This window comes from Notolepis coatsorum, assembly GCF_963971535.1.
Source record: "Notolepis coatsorum genome assembly, chromosome: 1".
Taxonomy (NCBI): domain Eukaryota; kingdom Metazoa; phylum Chordata; class Actinopteri; order Aulopiformes; family Paralepididae; genus Notolepis; species Notolepis coatsorum.
In genome coordinates this window covers 307,250,243-307,270,137 of record NC_140165.1, presented here as the reverse complement: position 1 = coordinate 307,270,137, position 19,895 = coordinate 307,250,243, and positions in this window count along the sequence as shown.

Below are 19,895 nucleotides of genomic sequence, written 5' to 3'. Positions count from 1 at the left end.
GCGGACTCTATGCAACACTAACCCATCCATTCTATACTCATTGCACACAACCTCCACATGCACACACTCACTTTAAACATTCACCTTTAACATTCACGTTATTACTAAAAGATTTGCACTTCCTCTCAACCTCATTTTGTACATTTACATTTAGTATATTCTATATTTTGTACAGTGTTTAGTCTATTCTTTTACTTTTTACTGTATGAAGCACACATTTAGGAGGGTCATACAGAACCAAGCATTTCACTTGTACCTTATATGTGACAAATAAAACAAAACTTGAAACTTGAGGTTTCCCTCATTTACAGTCACACCAGGTGTGCATACAGCAATTAGCAGAAAAAGGCATATAAAATCACACAGCATATAACATCATAGTAATAAGACGACAAGGCGAGACAAAAGTAAGAATAACAAATCAATTAAAACACATACAACTTGATTGCCAATGGTTGGAGATCAAGGTTTTAAATTCTACAACAGAGGGTTAAGGAGTGAGAGTTCATTCCATGAGCTAGAGGGGCATCATAGCAAAATGCAGATTTACCCTGTTCCGAGCGAACTCAGGGGACCAGCCAGTCATTAGAACAGGTTCCATACCATAGGTTCCAAAATTCCATTCCAATAACGATGTAGAGGTAGCTTAACAATCGATGAACAAATACCAGTGTGTGTTGCGCCTCTCCATCAGCGAAGACCAACCAACCTTCTCATAAAGGATACTGTGATGAGTGTCGAATGGATATTGCTCGAGGCTGAGGTGGACAGCAAGCCGAGGAACACACACACACACACAAACATACCCTGCACTCCTGCACCCTGCCCTGCCCTGCCCTGCACAAACACATGCCGCTTCTGGTAACATCAGAACAAAATCAGCACCAAAATCAAATTTTCTCACTCACTGGCATATATAGGTCAATAGCACTCTAGAATGCTCTGCCGAAAAACATCTCATCCACAATACATAATAAAATTTCTTTCAAAACAAATATTAAGAGATATCTTGCAAACATGTCAAGTATGTAACTGTTATCTGTGTATTATATATATATTGTGTATTATATATATATATTTTTTTTTTTGACGGGAATGTTAGATTTTATAATGTGAATTTGTATATTTGTATTAATTTTTAATTTGTGTTTTGTCAAGTATGTAACTGTTATCTGTGTATTTTATCTTTTTTTTGTTTGACTGGAATGTTAGATTTTATAATGTGAATTTGTATATTTGTATTAATTTTTAATTTGTGTTTTGTTAACATTTTTATTTGTATTCTTTGTTGTACATTTGTATTGTATTTTTTTTGTCTAGGACCCCAGGAAGACTAGAGGCTCTTTTATGAGTCTCTAATGGGGATCCTTTAATAAACATAAACATAAACATGTGAATGCACATACACGATACGCAAGACACTTTCTGTAAATCATTTTATCTTACCTCATTTTATATTTCATTTTATCTTACTACTACTCCTTATTGTTACCATTCTTGTATTCATTGTTGTTTCTTAATTGTACACTGTTGAGTCTGAGCTTGAAACACATGAATGTCATTACCTGCAATGCCCCTGTATTGTTGTGTATTTGACAAATAAAGAACTTGAACTTGAACACATTTACATAGAGATATACATAATCAAACAGGATGGAATTATTTTACCTTTATTTTACCAGGTAGTCACTTGAGATCAATGATCTCTTTTTCGAGCAAGACCTTGGCCAAAATGGCACCAAAACAAAAACAAACATACAAGACACAAACACGGATAAAAACATAAAAGGCAAAGTGGGGCAAGGAGATACATTTTGAGCTGCAGCAAACAAGATTGAATGGGAATACTCATGCAGATCAATCCTGTGACCTGTCGCAAGAAACTATTTTAGGTCACGGACATGTGGCAATATGTGACCCTGTATAGGGTCAATGGGTAGAACGTAGCACTAAAACTGCCAAGGTGAGGGGTCCCCTTGATAAAAAAAAGCTAACCAAAAAGAAGTGTATGCTAATGGTATGAATGTGTGCAGCTTGAAAACAACAAGAAAAAAACTAAATGAATAATCAGTGGAAAAGCTATTTCTGTTGTGGCAAATGTGTGACCAGGCAAAGACTTTAGGTCTTATTGAGCGATCTTCAAAAATAATTGTACACGATATGAAATTACAGGTTCATACCTTCAAAATAAGCCAACACACAAATCGGGCGGATACCATGATGATAACACAATACCTTTTTTTGGAGCCACAGGCATCAAAAGAACTGGAGGAGCTATAGTTTCTGTTGACTATGATATCAGTAGCTTTAATAAGAACCGATATCCCACTCTGTATCAACACACTCACCCGCCGCAGGGCATCTGCCGGGGCTTTCTGCTGTAGCTGTTCTGCGGCTCAGAGGTCAGGAAGTGCAGTGGGAAGAGCCCTCCTATCACCACGTCCCCCTCCGACCGGAGGGCCGGGAGCTCGGCGTCTTCCAGACTCGCACACCGCAGCGGGCCGGAGTCAGACGCCGCCCTGTCCCCGGCGTCCGTCCTCTCCTCGGCCCTGTCCGCTGTGCTTTGCGGCAGGTGAGAGGACAGAAGTATGAGGAGGCTTAGAGACGTCCAGGAGAAAGTCCTCACCGGCGCTGCAGGGCACAGTGTCCACACGGACCCCACGGAGACGGAGGGTGGGAAGGGACTTCCAAAAGACAAGTTAGAACCTACAGTCGGAGGCATTTTGGAGATCTTACCTGGCTGAAAATTAAAGCTCAAAATGTACCTTTTTAAACTAATTATTATCTTTATTTTATTGTCTTATTTTTCTTTATTTCTATTATTTGTACTTGTATTTTATTATCATTTTTTAATTAATTTTTTATCCTTTTGTTTCGTTTTTTGTGTAAAGCACTTTGAGCTGCAATCTGTATGAATGGTGCTATATATAAATAAAGTTATTATTATTATAAGACTGACATCAAGTGGAAGGTGCATGTGAATGAAGGAGTGAGTGTGAGAGTGTGTGTGTGTGTGTGTGTTGGAGAGGATGTCCTTCCAACAAGTCTTCAACAGGTCGATGGCTTACTTTATAAAAACCATTAGCCTTGCTTGATTTCACACATCATGAGACGGTCACAACCGAATGAACCAATCGGATTGTAGGACAGAGGCACAGGGAATGAGGGCAGAGCATGATTGCATGAACATACTGTTTATAAATTATACTAAAGTGTAATAGATTAAATAAATACTTAGAATATAATGAAATGTTGGTGGATGAGCAGAATGGGTTTAGGGCTAAGAGAGCTTGTATTGATCATGTCTTTGTTTTATCATCGGTGGTGAGAGCCAGATTGGACGAGGGCAAGAATACATTTGTTTGTTTCGTTGACTTTGATTGGATTAATAGAGAGCTTTTGGATTATAAATGAATTTGTTCTGGTATTGATGGTCTGTTTTATAAGGCTATCAAAAGCCTGTATAAGGCCCCATCTGCCTGTCTGCAGCTGAATGATGTTAGGACCGGCTGGTTCCCCACCCCATTCGGTGTAAAACAGGGAGATGTGCTTTCTTCCACTTTGTTCGCCCTTTATGTTAATGACCTGGCGCAAGAAATTAAGCAAGCCAATCTTGGTATTCCAATTGATAATATAATCCCAAGTATTTTATTGTACGCTGATGACATTGTTCTGTTTGCAGAAAAGTAAGCAAATTTACAAAACATGTTGAATATTATGAGTTCTTGGTGCAGGAAATGGAGACTTGCGCAGAGAAAAAACACAGATTATGCACTTCAGGAAAAAACATGAACAGCAGAGTAACGATAAGGTTCAATTTGGACCAACGCCCCTGATTTACACATTCTTATAAATATCTTGGTTTTATCTTTAATGAGTACATGAGCTTCATAGAAGGAAGTAAAATACTGTCAGTCTGAGTCAGCAGGAAGGGCACTAGGGGGTGTGTTGAGTCAAATGAAAGTGTGCACTGACCTTGGGTTTTCAACATTTACACAACTATTTAATTCAATGGTTGGTTCTGTTTTATTTTATGCTGCTGGAGTATGGGGTTTTGATGATGCACCTGAATGTAATGCTATCCAGAACCGTGCCATGAGATACTTCTTGGGAGTCCATAAATATACAGCAAAAGGGGCTATAGAAGGGGACATGGGTTACTTGGGACTCATGCTTGGTCAAGCAAAAAGGTGAAATGGTTAGGTTATGGAACCGCCTGGTCCAGCTGCCAAATGGCAAAATATATTTAACTGGGACAGAGCACACGGTCATCCCTGGTCAAGAGAGATGCCCATTTTTTATTCTGCTGACTTAAGTATTCAATCTGCAGTGTAAGGTTCACATAATTAAAACAGAATTATCAACAATCCATCAGGATAAGTGGAAGGTGGAGATATGGAAAAAACCTAAACTTAGAAAATATGTTATTAAAGATGAGTATTTTACTGAACCTTATGTAATGTTAAACTTAAAGAGAAGACGGAGGTCTCTGTGTGCCCAGTTGAGGTCTGGCACCCTGCCATTGGCTGTGGAAGTGGGTAGATTCCAAGGTAAACCTGAGGAGGAGCGGTTGTGTGTTCTCTGTGATCTGGGAGTGGTGGAAGATGAATATAATTTTGTTTTTTATTGCCCCTTGTACACCGATTTGAGGAGGGCTTTATTTGAGAAAATTCAATTTGTAAATCCGGATTTGTTTTGGCAGTCTGAGAGTGTAGGCAGGGACGTGCACAGGACTTTAGAGGGGCAGGTGCTCAAAGGCTGAAAAGGGCACTACACTTAACCGAGCGCACGTAGCGCGCAAGCACGTTTTTTAAGGGCCCTCTTCGGGTGGGGGGGCCCCTTTTTATGCTTTTTGGGGGGTTTTGGTGATCAAATATTGAATATTGAACTATAATAAGCAGTGCAGGAGCTCACTTATCCTTGAAGGACACATAAATGTTCAGGGGGGAGGGAATAAGTGCTTACCCTACAGACCCCAAGAAGTGCTGTATATTCTGTATTGTTTAATATAAATGCATTTTTTATTCCAATCCCGATTTGTATTTGAGATTCCCAAATCCCATCGGACTTGACTTCTTCGTGTCCCTCAATGAGTGTAATACCAGCATTCAACTGTATGGGCCACAGCGGTTTCTATCATCATCATCATCATCATCATCACCACCCACGCTATGCATAAAATATATAGGTCCAGTGAGGCACAGTGCAAACTGCAATGGAATATGGGGCATCTCTCTCTCTTTACCTAATATTTTGATTCTATCCTGAAATGTTTTCAGTTGAAAGGGCAGTCTATATGCGTAACGGCAAAAAAAAAAAAAAAAAAAAAAAAATCAAAAAGGGCACTTTTTTGATGAGGCTCAAAAAGGCAGGTGCTCAAGCACCCCTTGGCCTCTATGTGTGCACGTGCCTGAGTGTAGGTAATTATCACATCATCTATAGGTTTCAAGTTATTCGTGATACTTACAAAGACGACAGAGCTGAGTTCAATTAAAAAATGGTCCTGCGCAGGGAGAGATTTATTTGTAGACGAAACAGCCATTAGTGACATCATATTATGGTTTCATCCTTTTTATACTCATATATATATATATACTCATATACTCACCCTTTTAGCCATTGTTTGGTGAATTCATTTTGTTTGTAGATAGTAATGTGTTGTTGTACAAGGTAGTATCGTTCACTTCATATATTATATGAAAATTGTGCATCAATTATTGTTTAGTGTAAATAAACCCATTTTGGGGTGTTATTGCAACGGACCTTGTGGACATTCTATCTTTGGATCAGACGCGTCAACTATTATGTTCTAGTCGGTATCAGCCTTCAGGGCTTTATAGATTTATTGTTTTTGTTAAAATCAAGTTAGGCCCTTACATCTACTGTCGTGAACCATTTTAAATCGGGGCATGTAGAGGAGTTTCGGGAACGAGTAAAATGGGCAGGTCCTCTTCTACTACTACTACTACTACTGTCGTGTCCATAAATTCCCTGGCAGAATACTTTGTTTGTGAGGACAAACGTATACAGGAGTTAGGAGTTTCGAGAATGCCGGCTAGCAAGCTAGCTATAACGTTATATACACTATGTACAACGACACAATGATTTACATTAGTATTTACAAATATGGTAACGTGGTTGTGGCTTTTACAAATAGTGGTTAGCTTTAGAGATAAATGGCTATGATCACGGAGCAATAGTGTTAGGTGAAACAGATACTAGCCACAGATTCCTCGGCTAGTAGTAACAAGAAGGCTCTTCGCTTCCTGCCACTACCTGCGTGTGATTCTCAGCGCCCCTCGCTGCCCTGATACCTTCTTCTTCTTCTTCTTCTTCTTCTTCTTGTGGCTTTCCGGCAGACTAGATGCCCGTCGGCGTATTGCTGCCTAACTGCACAATCTATTTTACAATCTTCTTCTTCTTCTCCTTTGGAATTAATTGCGGGTCGCAACCACAGGAAGGCGCATACTGCCACCTCCTGTACAACCCAGCAACTGGAGCAGATCAAGCAAGAACCCGGCAAATAAAAGAAAACAATAAAGAAAAACCAATAAACCCCAGAATAAACAAAACCAAATACCCAACCCTAACATCACCACCCTACCCAACCTAATCAAATTAAACCTACAACCTAAACACAACAAAAGAAAATAAATTCAAATCCTACCCCCCCAAACTAATTCTGAGGCCTTAAGATGAAGGCCTGTGTCCACAAGAAATTCCATGACAGCTTTCACCACTGCCCTTTGCTGTTCCTCAGGTCCTAATATACTCCTCAGTGAGATGCAAGGCAGCCCTGCATCCAGTACTGCAGCGAACAGCCCCCTCCTCTTTGATGCGTATTTGGCACATTCCATAAACACATGTTGCACCGTTTCTTCTGCCCCACATTCACACAGTCCATTTCCATGCTTCCCAATGCGGGCCAGTCCCCCCGCTAGTCCACAGTGTCCAAACCTCAACCTTGTCATTATCACCTGCTCTCTTCTGTTATTCCCCAGGGTGACGTTCCCTCCCCTAACATTATTCTGTAGGCTGTAATAAAACCGTCCTCTCTTTTCTCCCTCCCCATTCCTTCTGCCACCTCCTGGTAACCTCCGCCTTTATTTTACTGCGGTATTCTGATACCCCCAAGGCTAAGCCCACATCCACCTCCTCCCTCCTCAGAGCCTCTTTGGCTGCCAAATCAGCTGCCTCGTTGCCCTCCACCCCCACATGGGCTGGAACCCATTGATTGATTGATTGAATACTTTATTTTGACACAAATCGTAGGACAAAAAAAAACATTTTTAAAAGACAAGACAATAACAGTGTCAACAACGCTGGTCAAAAATGGATAAAACACAATAAAGCCAAGGCTTGTTTCCATTGTGGTCCATACATGGAACATAAAAAGGCACAGAAACACAAATGGACATGTACACTAGACAGGATACATCCTAAAAATGTGTATAAAAACGCCTAACCTGACAACTCATACAGTTAACTAATGTTAAAAGAAAATCCGCAAACCCCACTTCAATTCCTGCCCGTTCTGCTCTATAGAGCGCAGTTAGTAGTTTGCAGATGAGATCCGGCCTAACTCGTGACCTCCCACCCTGCAGAGCCATCAGTGCAGCCATCGAGTCCGAGCAGATAACCACCTGCTGCGCAGTGCTGCGGCCTCACCTCTTCCACCCAATTGACTGCCCATAATAAGGCCACTACCTCTGATGTAAACACTGACACCCCATTTGACAGCCGTCTGCTCTGGGTGACCCGCAGAGCGGGAATGTGGATTGCGAACCCAACCCTTTTACTGTTTGGATCCATGGACCCATCTGTGTATAATTATTTGCAAGTGACCTGCCCAGTTCTCCTGCATCCTCTCCCTCACCAAATCCTCTGGGTCTCCTCCACCCTCCTCCCTCATTCTCTCAGATATAATAAAGTCCACCTCCACTTTTGGTAGCAGCCATGGTGGAACAGCAGGCCATACCACCGCAGTGCCCCCTCCTCACCCCACTCAATCCCAGCTCCTCCTCCTCCTCCACTCTTATCCTGAAAACAAAACTCCCACTTTTCCCACCCCCTCCTCCCCACTCCCAGCACTCCTCCAACAACTGCCTGCCCGGGTGAACTTGTTCATGCCCATTTAGCTTGGCTATATAGTGCAAGGCTAGCTTCCTTCTCCTTAATGCTAATGTGGTCTCTCCCATCTCCACCAGTAAGGCTGGGATTGGAGTTGAGCAAAAGGCCCCGCCACACACTCTCAAAGCCTTTGCCTGTACCCTATCTAGCCTTGCCAGGTTGGTTTTGGCTGCAGCTCCATATGCCAAGCACCCATAATCCAAGGCTGAACGGATCATGGCTCTGTACACCATTAGCTGAGTGTCTCTGTCTGCTCCCCATGAGCTCCCAGCAAGACATCGCATAACATTTATAATCTTCTCACACTTAGTCACCGTTTTTTCTATATGCTTCCTCCATGTTACCTTCTCTTCAAAAATCACTCCTAGAAACTTAAACTCCTTGACTCTCTCTACTGGCTTGCCATACATAGAGAGCCCCAGACATCCAGTCTTTCTTTTATTTGTAAAAATAACAAACTTGGACTTTTTCACAGACATTTTGAACCCCCATTTCTCAGCCCAGTCTACCACTTGTGCCCGTTGTATCTTTCTTGTTAAAAACGTAATAATCCCCCCCTCTTTTCCAAATTGCCCCATCATCAGCGAACAACAATAGCCCAAACCCTGCGCCCACCTCTTGAATGTTACGATTAGACATGCTGTGAGGGTGAAAACGCAATTGCAGACAGGGAACGATGCTTGGAGAAGGGACGTTTACTTGAGAACCAAGTGCAATACAAATAAAATACTGAATCTACTTACAAACACTTCTCAATACAAAACAACAAAGCAAGGGAGACGACAGGAGACACGACGGGCAGGGGGACACCGAGGACTTGGAGGAAGCAAGGAGGGTACATGAGACAATGACGCCACAGGGAGGTGATGACAAATCCACACTTAAATACACTGACTAATTGTGACGAGCAAACCTAGAATACCAAAATAAACACACTATGAAAACCTAATCACACAACAACCAGACAGGGAGACGACATCACACACAGACAGGGATGGCCCAAGATAATAAATAATTAAACACTAATTCAATAACTTGGAACCAAAATAAGATGGCCGCCTGTACCAACAGGCTAGTCTGGCCACTAGAGGGAGGCAAGGGAGGCAGGGAACCAATGTCAGGAGGTATGGGACCAATGTCAGCAGGTAGGGGACCAATGTTCACATCATGTCATTGTTCTCTCTCCCAGGTCTGACCTGACCTGGGAGTGCTGTGGCGTTCTCTCTCCGGGGTCTGACCTGACCTGGGAGTGTGACACTTGAATATATATCGTTGATCATAATGTTGAATAGCACTGCGCTAATAACACTCCCTTGAGGAGTACCATTATCTATCCCCACTAACTGAGAATATGCTCCCCCTACTCTGACCTGTATGATCCTGTTTTGCAGGAACGCTCTGATCCAGTTCAGCATCCGCCCTCGTATTCCAGCATTAAACAACTTAACCCCCAACCCCTCTTTCCACAGCATGTCATACGCTTTTTCTATATCAAGAAAAACAGCTACTACTCCTTCCTTGTTAGACTTAGCTTTCCTTATGTCCAGGTCAAGAGCCAGCACAGCGTCCATTGTACCCCTCCCTACCCTAAATCCACTCTGGAATGGTGTGAACCTTCCCTGCTTCTCCAGCTTATATGTAAGCCGATCTGTCACCATCCTCTCCATAATTTTACACAAAACAGCCGTGAGTGCAATTGGCCTATAGGAACCTGGTTTAGTGGCTTCCTTCCCTGACTTAAGGATAGGGATGACTACAGCATGCTTCCATTCCACCGGGATAACTCCTTCCTCCCACACTGTATTTATGAGCGCTAGTATCTCTTCCAACATCACCCAATTTTTTATACACCTCATACCCTAGGCCATCTTTCCCTGGCGCTGTTTTACCCCCCCTCTGTATTGCTCTGCGTAGTTCATCCAATGAAAAGAACAAATTACTGGCATCCACATTATCCTGGCTCACCTCAAGCTTGTACATTTGCTCTTTTAATACCTCGTTCCTCTTCCTAATACCCTTCTCCGCTTAACAACCCCTGACATTCGCCGGACTACTGCCCACACCTCCCCTACTGTTGTATCCTCCCCAGCCTTCCACAGTATCTCCTCCAACACTCTCTCTTAGCTGATTTTATGGTTCTCCGGGCCACTGCTCTCAACCGGTTGTACTTGCATGTACAGTAATAGCATTCTCCGTCCCTGGGAACTTTCTTAGCACCCTATAGGCTCTATTTCTTTCCCTCACTGCCTCATCACACCCCTTATTCCAACATGGAACACTCTTTCGCCTTTACAGCTTTTTTCCTAGGGATACAGTGGTTCACATTATCCCTTATCATTCCACATAGGCTATTGTTCCACTCGTCTATTGTCCCCATTAACCGTCCCCTTATACACCCCTCAGCAAACTCGTCCCATTTAGCTTTTCTATAATCTAGTGGCCTTGGCCTCATATCTTCCTCTACCAACAATGCCTGACCAAAGCCCACCACTATCAAAAAGTGGTCAGTTCCTAATGTATTATCTTCAATGGTTCCCCACCCCCCTTTCCCCGCCAACTCTGGCGATGCTCCGCCAACTCTGGCGATGCTATAACTAAATCTATACATGACACCCTCCCTGTTCTGATATCAAACCTAGTTGGCCTCCCATCATTCATACACACCAACCCACGTCTCTCCATTAGTTCTTCTACCACCTCCCCATTTGTATCCCTGTCTTTGCTCCCCCACAGTGGGTTATGTGCATTAAAATCCCCGACCCATATCACTGGAGTCCCCACCTCATCCACTACATTTTCCAATTCCCTCACACTAAGTGCCACACATGGGTTATAAAAATTAACCACATTCAACCTACCGTGCTCCCCCCACACCCTCACCGCCATACACTCCAGTGGAGTTGTAAGTGCCACCCGTTGATATTGCACCCCTGCCCGAACAAATATTGCACATCCCCCTCCTGTCCCTTCTTTACGGTCTTCTCTTACACACTCATACTCTGGGATTACAAAATCAAGACACGGTTTAAGCCACGTCTCTTGTATGTAAATGATCTCAGGCTTAACTTTAGTTTCCCCCACAATTCTCTTCAACTCCTGTCCATTTGCAATAAGGCTCCGGGCATTCCACTGAAGGATTATAAAGGACATACCCGAGGCTAATCAGCTGCCTGCTGCGTCACCATATCCCCATCCTGCCTACTCAGTCTTTCAGTCAGGGCGTCAACTGTAATGCCTGTGACTCCCAGATATTCTACTGCCATTTCCAATACAATGCCCAGCTTCTTCCCCTTCCTTTCAATATTGGCCATACAATTTATGGCAGCCGCCACAAAAGCCACTAAATCAAATGTATTTATCAGCACCATATCAGGAGCCACAGCAGCACACTTATGGTTACAATGAACAACCCCACCCCCTGAAGAACCAGCCCCCACCTCCTTCAACTCTCCCACAGGCCCCTGCTCCCTAGGAACCAACTTCAATGCTTCGGCATACGTTACATTGCGGACCGCCCTAATCCTTAGCACCTCCTGAGCCTGCTTCTGCACTGTACAACCACCGAACGCGGCACTGTGAGCCCCCCCCACAATTACAACACCTCAAGTTCCCACCATTGTTACACTCCTCATATCCATGTTCCTCACCGCACCTTACACACCGCTTCTTTCCCCTACACACCGCCGCAACATGCCCGACTCGTTGACAGTTAAACCGCTGGCCCCCAAAACACAGTTCCACGGTCCTCGTATAGGGTTATCGTTGCGCTCCGGTGTCGCAGAGACATTTTCGACCGGAGAGTGTGTCCTTAATAAACAGTAGCCTGTTTGACGTACCTGCACTCACGGCCGCTACTGGGCGCAGGTGTTGGCGTTTCCCGCTCTGACAAAAGTGCAAGGTGGGCGCCTCTCTCCATCCTCGCGTCGAGTGGCTAGGTAGAAGCGGTCCGCCTCCTTTGCCAAAGCACGGGGATCAGTAATCGCCGTATTGGCGAGTGCCGTCTGCACCTGTGGCGGCATGTGCCTGAGGAACAGCTCTATAAACAAGAAATTAGGCTGTTCGGCGCCCAGTAGGTTTAGCATCATCTCCATGAGCTCCGAAGGCTTGCTGTCCCCCAAGCCTCGTATAGCTAACAAGCGTCGGGCCCACTCTGACTGCGACAGCTCGAAAATGTTGAGAAGGTGCGTCTTAAACGCCTCATACTTATTCTGGGCAGGTGGAGCTGTAATGAACCCTACCGTCCTCGCCGCCATAGTGCTGTCAAGGCTCGAGACTACGTGAAAATATTTTGTGGCGTCATCAACAATTCCACGCAGGGCGAATTGCGACCTCCGTTTGAGCAAACCACGCTGCTGCCGCCTGCTCCCAAAACTCTGGCAGTCTCAGAAAAACGGCGTCGTTTGCCATGTTCGTCGTATCGGTCTCGGAAACTTCTTCGAGAGTAATGTCAGGGTCACCACTGTTGTGCTGAGAGATGGGAGTCGGAGGCGGTCTCAAAGCAGAACGTAACACCTTTAATATTCATTAGTAAAACAACATGCTACATACAGTACGTTACTCGAGCATAGCTCCGGTGGTAGGAAGTGCCACCGGGTAAAACGTTCGGGGGGTACCAAGGTTCCCAACAACAGTTATCTGTGTGAATTATGTACAATCACTACAATATACTATTAAAGAGATGTTGTTGTGTGTAACATTCAGGGTTTCTGTCCTACTGTCTTTCTGGAGTACTACACCCTGTTGGGTTTTGCACTAATTGTATGTCACCTCTGGTTTGCTGTCTCGCACTGATTGACTGTCACCTCTGGATGCTGTCACTGGCTGTCATTCTGGCTGTCACTAATTGATACCTTCGTATGTCAGGAATGTGGCCTTATAATGACTCCTGTTCTCTTTCTCCCTGCTGGAGCTTCAGATATCCCTACATGCAGACTTCCCAGAACGAGTGCTGATCCTATTAGTTCTGTTCTCAGTTGACGCCTTGCGTCCTTTGTGTATTCTGCTATCCTGCTCTATGTGTTCTCGCAATAAAGAGGACACACATGTTTTGAAGAGCAAACCACTTCTCCATCTCTTTCTTCCTCGACCATTGGAACTCTAAACCTACCTGCAATCGTAACAGAAGCTCCAGCCAATGATGAGTTCCACAGAGGAAATTCGGGAGGAGATGGTGGCTCAGCGGAACCAGCTGAGGGTTCTCCTCGAACGCCAGATGGCTGTAGGCATCGAGCTGAGTCGTTTGAGAGACCTGTCCGTCGTCTCGCAAGAGACAGCTGCTTCAGCGTTAGCTGCGGCTAAGGACGCCCGCTCTACAGCCGCCGGTGCGGCATCTTCGATGGGATCGGTGTCGGGAGCCTCGCCGGTCGGCGGGGAAGGAGGGCTGATGTATCCTGTGGGTCGTGAGGAAACCCGAGAGCCACTACTGCCTACGCCTGATCGATATGGAGGGGCTCCAGGGGGGTGTCGTGAGTTTGTCACTCAGTGCTCTCTCGTGTTTCAACTTCAGCCTTGTACTTTTCCCACCGATGTGTCTCGGGTAGCTTATATCATCACCCTCCTCACAGGTTGTGCTCTCAGTTGGGCTACAGCAGAGTGGGAGAATGTGTCAGTAATCTGCCGCAGTGTGGATGCCTTCACCCTGGAGTTGCGCCACATATTCGATACCTCCAGGGTGATTTTCATTTATGAAGTCGGCGGTCGACTTACGTCCTGCCGGCAGGGCATTCACTCTGTGGCAGATTACGCCATTGATTTTTGAATTGTAGCTCGAGAGGCGGCCTGGCCAGAGATTCCCTGCTGTGTTCTTTCTGCAGGGGCTCTCTGTGCGGATGCAGGACAAGTTATCCACACGGGAGCTACCCGAGCGCCTGGACCATCTGATCAACCTGGCCATAAAGTTGGCAATTGGCACCGGGAGAGGGAGCGCGAGAGGGAGGCTTCGTCACAGGTACTCTTCCGCCCTTCTTCTGGTGTCGAACCACCAGCATACCATCACACGAGAGAGAGCCTAGTTGAGGAGCCGATACAACTGGGCGCTCTGAGCCTCTGACGCGGAGAGGCAGAGGCGTGTCAGCAAGAAACGCTGCTTTCGCTGCGGCCACACGGGGCATCGCTTCGCTAACTGTCAGGGATTCTCGGGAAACGGAGGGGCCCACTAGACCTAGGGAAAGTGTTAGCTGGTGGGCATTTCTCTCCGGTCATGGATGACACACATACTTTTTTGGGTGGGGGCATTCTCTTAAGACGACCAGGGCTTTGGTGGATTCAGGAGCAGCGGGCAATTAAATTCATGTGGGTTTGGCATTGGAGTGGGGGGTCCCGTTGGAGACACTGGAGGTACCAATTCCAGTTCGGTCTTTGGACGGTCAACCACTTGGTAATGGGATTATTACCCAGCACACCGGGCAGCTGCGTGTTCAGGTGGCAGGTAGCGGGTGGGAGTGTTTACAATTTTATGTTGTCATGTCTCCTCACTCTGTAATTGTGCTAGATCACCCTTGGCTTGTTGTGCATAACCCTCATATTAATTGGGCTACGGGTGAACTCTCCATGGGAAGCGGCGCCAAGACTGACGATGGCGAGAGTTCACCCGCCCCTCCCCCCCCCCTCTTTTGTCTCTCTCCAGGATGACGGTGAACGTTGCAGACTCTGTCTTATCTCCCAACCCCGATTTAGCAGGAGTACCTGCGGTCTATTTTGACCTGGCAGACGTTTTTAGTAAGACGCGTGCTAATGCACTACCGCCTTATAGACCTTACGACTTCCCCATTAATCTTCTACCTGGTACTTCTCTCTCTCGCCCTGAGACTGTCCATGAACACTTATATTCGAGAGGCACTGTCCGCGTGGCATATTCAACCATCCACATCCCCTGCAGGCGCTGGCTTCTTTTTTGTTGCTAAGAAGGATGGGAGTCAGCGGCCGTGCATAGATTATAGGGGATTAAACGACGTTTCCATCAAGAACCGATACCCTTTGCCTCTCATGGACACCGCCTTTGAGTGCTTACAGGGGGCACAGGTCTTTTCTAAACTTGACTTACGTAATGCATACAATTTGGTCAGGATTAGGGAGGGGGACGAGTGGAAAACTGCATTTAACACGCCTAACGGGCATTATGAGTATTTAGTCATGCCTTTTGGTTTAGCTAATGCTTCGGCAGTTTTCCAAGCCCTGGTCAACGACGTGCTGCAGGATTTAATTGGGGTGTCCGTTTTTGTGTACTTAGATGACATCCAAATTTTTTCTCGCGATATGGTGCAACACCAACTGCACGTTCGTGAGGTGCTTCAATGTCTCCTTAACACTTTGATCGCCATGGTTAAATTCATAATTTACCATCCCTAGCCAGCTCTATTTGTCTATGGAGAAGTTCCCCTTCTTTGCAGGGCTATAACTTTTTAAATTCTATTGCTAAATTGCCATTATTATGGCCCATTCAATGTCCTATATCCATTGTTCAGGGTGTAGCAACGATATACTTTTTCATTCACATATTCATACTAAAATATGGTCTAAAGTATAAGTATGTTTTTATCGTTTTCTGCAGCTTTCTCCAGAACTTGATTTATAGCTCCAAATGCATTATATTGATGATCAAATACAGTTTGGTAGCGATCGTTGCCAGATGAAAAATTTCAACTGGAGGTACTTCTAGAAGTTACTACGTATCATCTGATATTGACCGGATGGGCGAGGGGGCGTTTATAATTCCGTGGGCAACGTTATACCATTCATCTAGTGTGGGTCATATGATCATCAGATCAGTTAGTATAGAATACGTTAGAAAATAACGTTGAAACTCACCGTATCTTCCTCGCGCCGTTGGACGATCAGCGTGGAGTAGACAGTTTTCGATTATGGGATGTTGATCCTGATGAACCATTTCCAGGTTGTATAATACTATATACATCCAAATAACGATGTTTATTGAGTTAGGGCGAGCGATTGATTATCCAGTGTGTTGAGATAGAGTCCTGCTAATGATCGCGAGTGCCCGGACGATTTATGGATGAGCACTTCCTGTTTGACGAGTCACTTCCTGTTGGCGATCTGCCGATCGGCCACCAGATGGCGCTCTTGAACCGCTAGAGAGTTGAGTGGAGAAATATGATTTCGATCACAGATTTTTGAAATATTGACATCAAAGACGAGTTACGGCGTCTTCGGCAGAATGAGCATGGCTAGGAATGACGTCTAAACACGTCATCGGCGATTAAAGTGTTAAGCATCAACTATTTGTTAAGGCAGAGAAGTGTGTGTTTCACACTGACACCGTTTCCTTCCTGGGCTTTGTGTTGACGAAGGGTGATCTTCGCATGGATCCAGCCAAGGTGAGTGCAGTCTTGGATTGGCCACGGCCTTCGTCGCTCAAGGAGTTCCAACGGTTTTTGGGCTTTGCACATTTTTACATGCGTTTTATTAGCAATTTTAGCGCCTTAGTCAATCCTTTAACAGCTCTCACTAAGTCCTCTCTCCCTGGCTTTGAATGGTCGCCTAGGGCAGAGTCGGCCTTCTGCAACCTCAAACGTCGATTTACCTCCGCCCCTGTACTGATCCGCCACGATGCAGAGACTCCGTTCATTGTGGAGGTGGATGCCTCTGACACCGCGGTGGGAGGGGTGATCTCTCAGAGTTTTTTAAAGGACGGTAAGGTGCATCCTTGCGCCTTTTTTTCACGCTGGCTGTCTTCGGCAGAGCGTAACTACGACGTGGGTAATCGGGAGTTGTTGGCGATCAAGTTGGCACTGGAGGAATGGAGACATTGGTTAGAGGGTGCGGCACATCCTTTCATTGTTTGGACTGATCATAAGAACTTGGCTTACATCCAAGGGGCTAAATGCCTTAACGCTCGCGAGGCCAGGTGGGCGTTATTCTTCACTCGATTTCCATTTTCGGCCCGGTTCCAAGAACGTCTAACCTGACGCCCTGTCACGCCAGTTTGACCTTCCGGGTCGAGAGGAGAAGCCCCACCCTATTGTTCCACAGGCCTTGATTTTGGCACCCGTGTCATGGGGCATAGATAGGGTGGTAAGATCGGCTCCGACACGGGAGCCCGATCCCAGTGGGGGTCCTCCGGGGCAAATGTATGTGCCCAAGGCTGCACGCTTGCGCCTGCTGCAGTGGGCACATACCTCTTCACTCACCGGCCACCCTGGGGCCGCCAGGACCCTGGAGTTTATCCGTAGGAGGTTTTGGTGGCCAACAGAGGAGGGGGATACGCGCTCCTTTGTGGCGGCCTGCCCGGTGTCCGCGATTTTATCTCCGGCCTTCCCCTGTCGGATGGGTTCACTGCCATCTTGGTGGTAGTGGACCGATTCTCCAAGGCGGCCCACTTCATTCCCCTTCCCAAGCTTCCCTCGGCTCGGGAGACGGCTGACCTGGTGGTGCAGCACGTCTTTTGGGTCCACGGGCTTCCAGTGGATATTGTGTCCAACCGGGGTCCTCAGTTCGCCTCCAGGTTCTGGAAGGCATTTGCCTCCGGCCTCGGCACCTCCATCAGCCTGTCGTCTGGGTTCCATCCGCAGTCGAACGGGCAGATGGAGCGCATCAACCAGGATCTGGAGGGTGTCCTGAGGTGCTACAGTACGTTGCTGGGTGTCCGGCGACGTGGAGTAGGAGGTTGGCCTGGGCTGAGTACGCGCATAATACCCTCCTCTCCTCCTCTACTGGTATGTCTCCCTTTCAGTGTCAATATGGTTTTCAACCTCCTCTGTTTCCCGAACAGGAGCAGGAGGCTGAGGTGCCATCAGCCCAGGCACATGTGGCTTGCTGTCGCAGGACGTGGAACAGGGTGTGTGCAACGCTGCAGCAGGCCTCGGTTAAGGCTCAGCGGCAGGCTAACCACTGGCGTCATCCGTCTCCGGTTTTCCGTCCTGGACAGCGGGTTTGGCTTTCCACCCGTGATCTCCCTCTCCGGGTGGAATCCAGGAAGCTGGCTCCTCACTTCATAGGCCGCTTTAAAGTGGTTTGTCGGGTGAACCCTGTGGCTTTCAGGCTGCGGCTTCCGGCCTCTATGAGGGTTCATCCGACGTTTCATGTGTCCCTGTTGAAGCCATTCCTCTCATCGCCCTTGTCCCCGCCACTTCCTGCGGTCCCTCCGCCTCGCATTATTGATGGTCAGCCTGTCTATACGGTGCAGAGGATCCTGAGTTGTAGGCGGAGGGGTAGGGGGTTTCAGTTCTTCGTGGATTGGGAGGGATACGGGGTAGAAGAGCGTTCTTGGGTGCCTCAAAGGGATATCTTAAGACCCCAGCCTGATCGATGATTTCCGGCGGCTGCATTCCGAGGCCCCTAGGTGAACGTCAGGTGCCGTTCGTCGGGGGGAGGTACTGTAACGTTCTGGGTTTCTGTCCTACCTTAGGACTAGGAATCCTGTCTTTCTGGAGTACTACACGCTGTTGTTGGGTTTGGGTTTGTTCTCTTTCTCCCTGCTGGAGCTTCAGATATCCCTACGTGCAGACTTCCCAGAACGAGTGCTGATCCTATTAGTTCTGTTCTCAGTTGACGCCTTGCGTCCTTCTGCTATCCTGCTCTGTGTTCTCGCAATAAAGAGGACACATGTTTTGAAGAGCAAACCACTTCTCCGTCTCTTTCTTCTTCGACCATTGGAACTCTAAACCTACCTGCAATCGTAACAGTTGTGTTTTGAAGATAACGCAGCAGTTCTATATTTTTGGGGGGTAAATGGACTGCATTTTATATTCTCTTTTATCCAAAGCGCTTTAACATTTCTGACATTCACAAATTCCCTCACACATTCACACACCGACGGCAGAGGAGACCATGCAAGGTGCCAACTTGCTCAACGGGAGCAATTAGGGCTTAAGTGTCTTGCTCAAGGCGGGCGGCTACGTGGCGTAGTGGGCAAGGCGCTCGCCACGAAATCTGTAGACGCTGGGCTTGCCTGTTCGAGCCCAGCGCTCCACATTTGCTTTCAGTTTAGCTGGTCGTCCGTACTAATACACATTGGCCGTATTAGGGGGTGGGAAACTGATGGGTGGGGATCGGGCGTTGTGGACAGCGACTCCTACAGGTCGGTTGGTGCGCCTGCGCAGTAGAATCAGGAAGTGTCGGGGGCAGCGTGAGCCTCCCACGCGTTACTCCTCGCCACTGAGAGATCGAGCTGCGCAGGTGAAAAGATGTGACTGCTGTTACCTCAAGTACCGGAGGGGACTTGTGCTATGTATGACTTAGTCCACATTGCAGCCGGCTTGTGGGAGGCAAGAAACAGCGTTCGTGACAGGGGAGGGTTGAATTGGATGATACGAAATTGGGATGGGAGAAAATATAGAAAATGGGATCAAAAAAAATGTTTCTTGCTCAAGGACACTTTGACATGCTGCTCGGGAATCGAACCGGGAACCTTCCAACTACCAGACGACCGCTCTACCTCCTGAGCCACTGTCTCCCCTACAGGATATTTTTTATTAATAATATAATTATTAGTAATTACACTATAATAATATTCTGGTTGCATCATCTCATATTCTGCTGGAATATCCGTAAACATCTGGTCATGTGCTAAGTGTATAGTAGTGTGTGTGTGTGTGTGTGTGTGTGTGTGTGTGTGTGTGTGTGTGTGTGTGTGTGTGTGTGTGTGTGTGTGTGTGTGTGTGTGTGTGTGCGCTAGAGTGCAACCAGAGTGGTTTGGCCTTACAAACGATGTCTTTGCTAACATACCAAATACTAATTGGCCATGTATACAAATGCACCATGACCGGTCTGAGAATTGCTGCAATGTCTAAAAGAAAAGCCAAACAAAT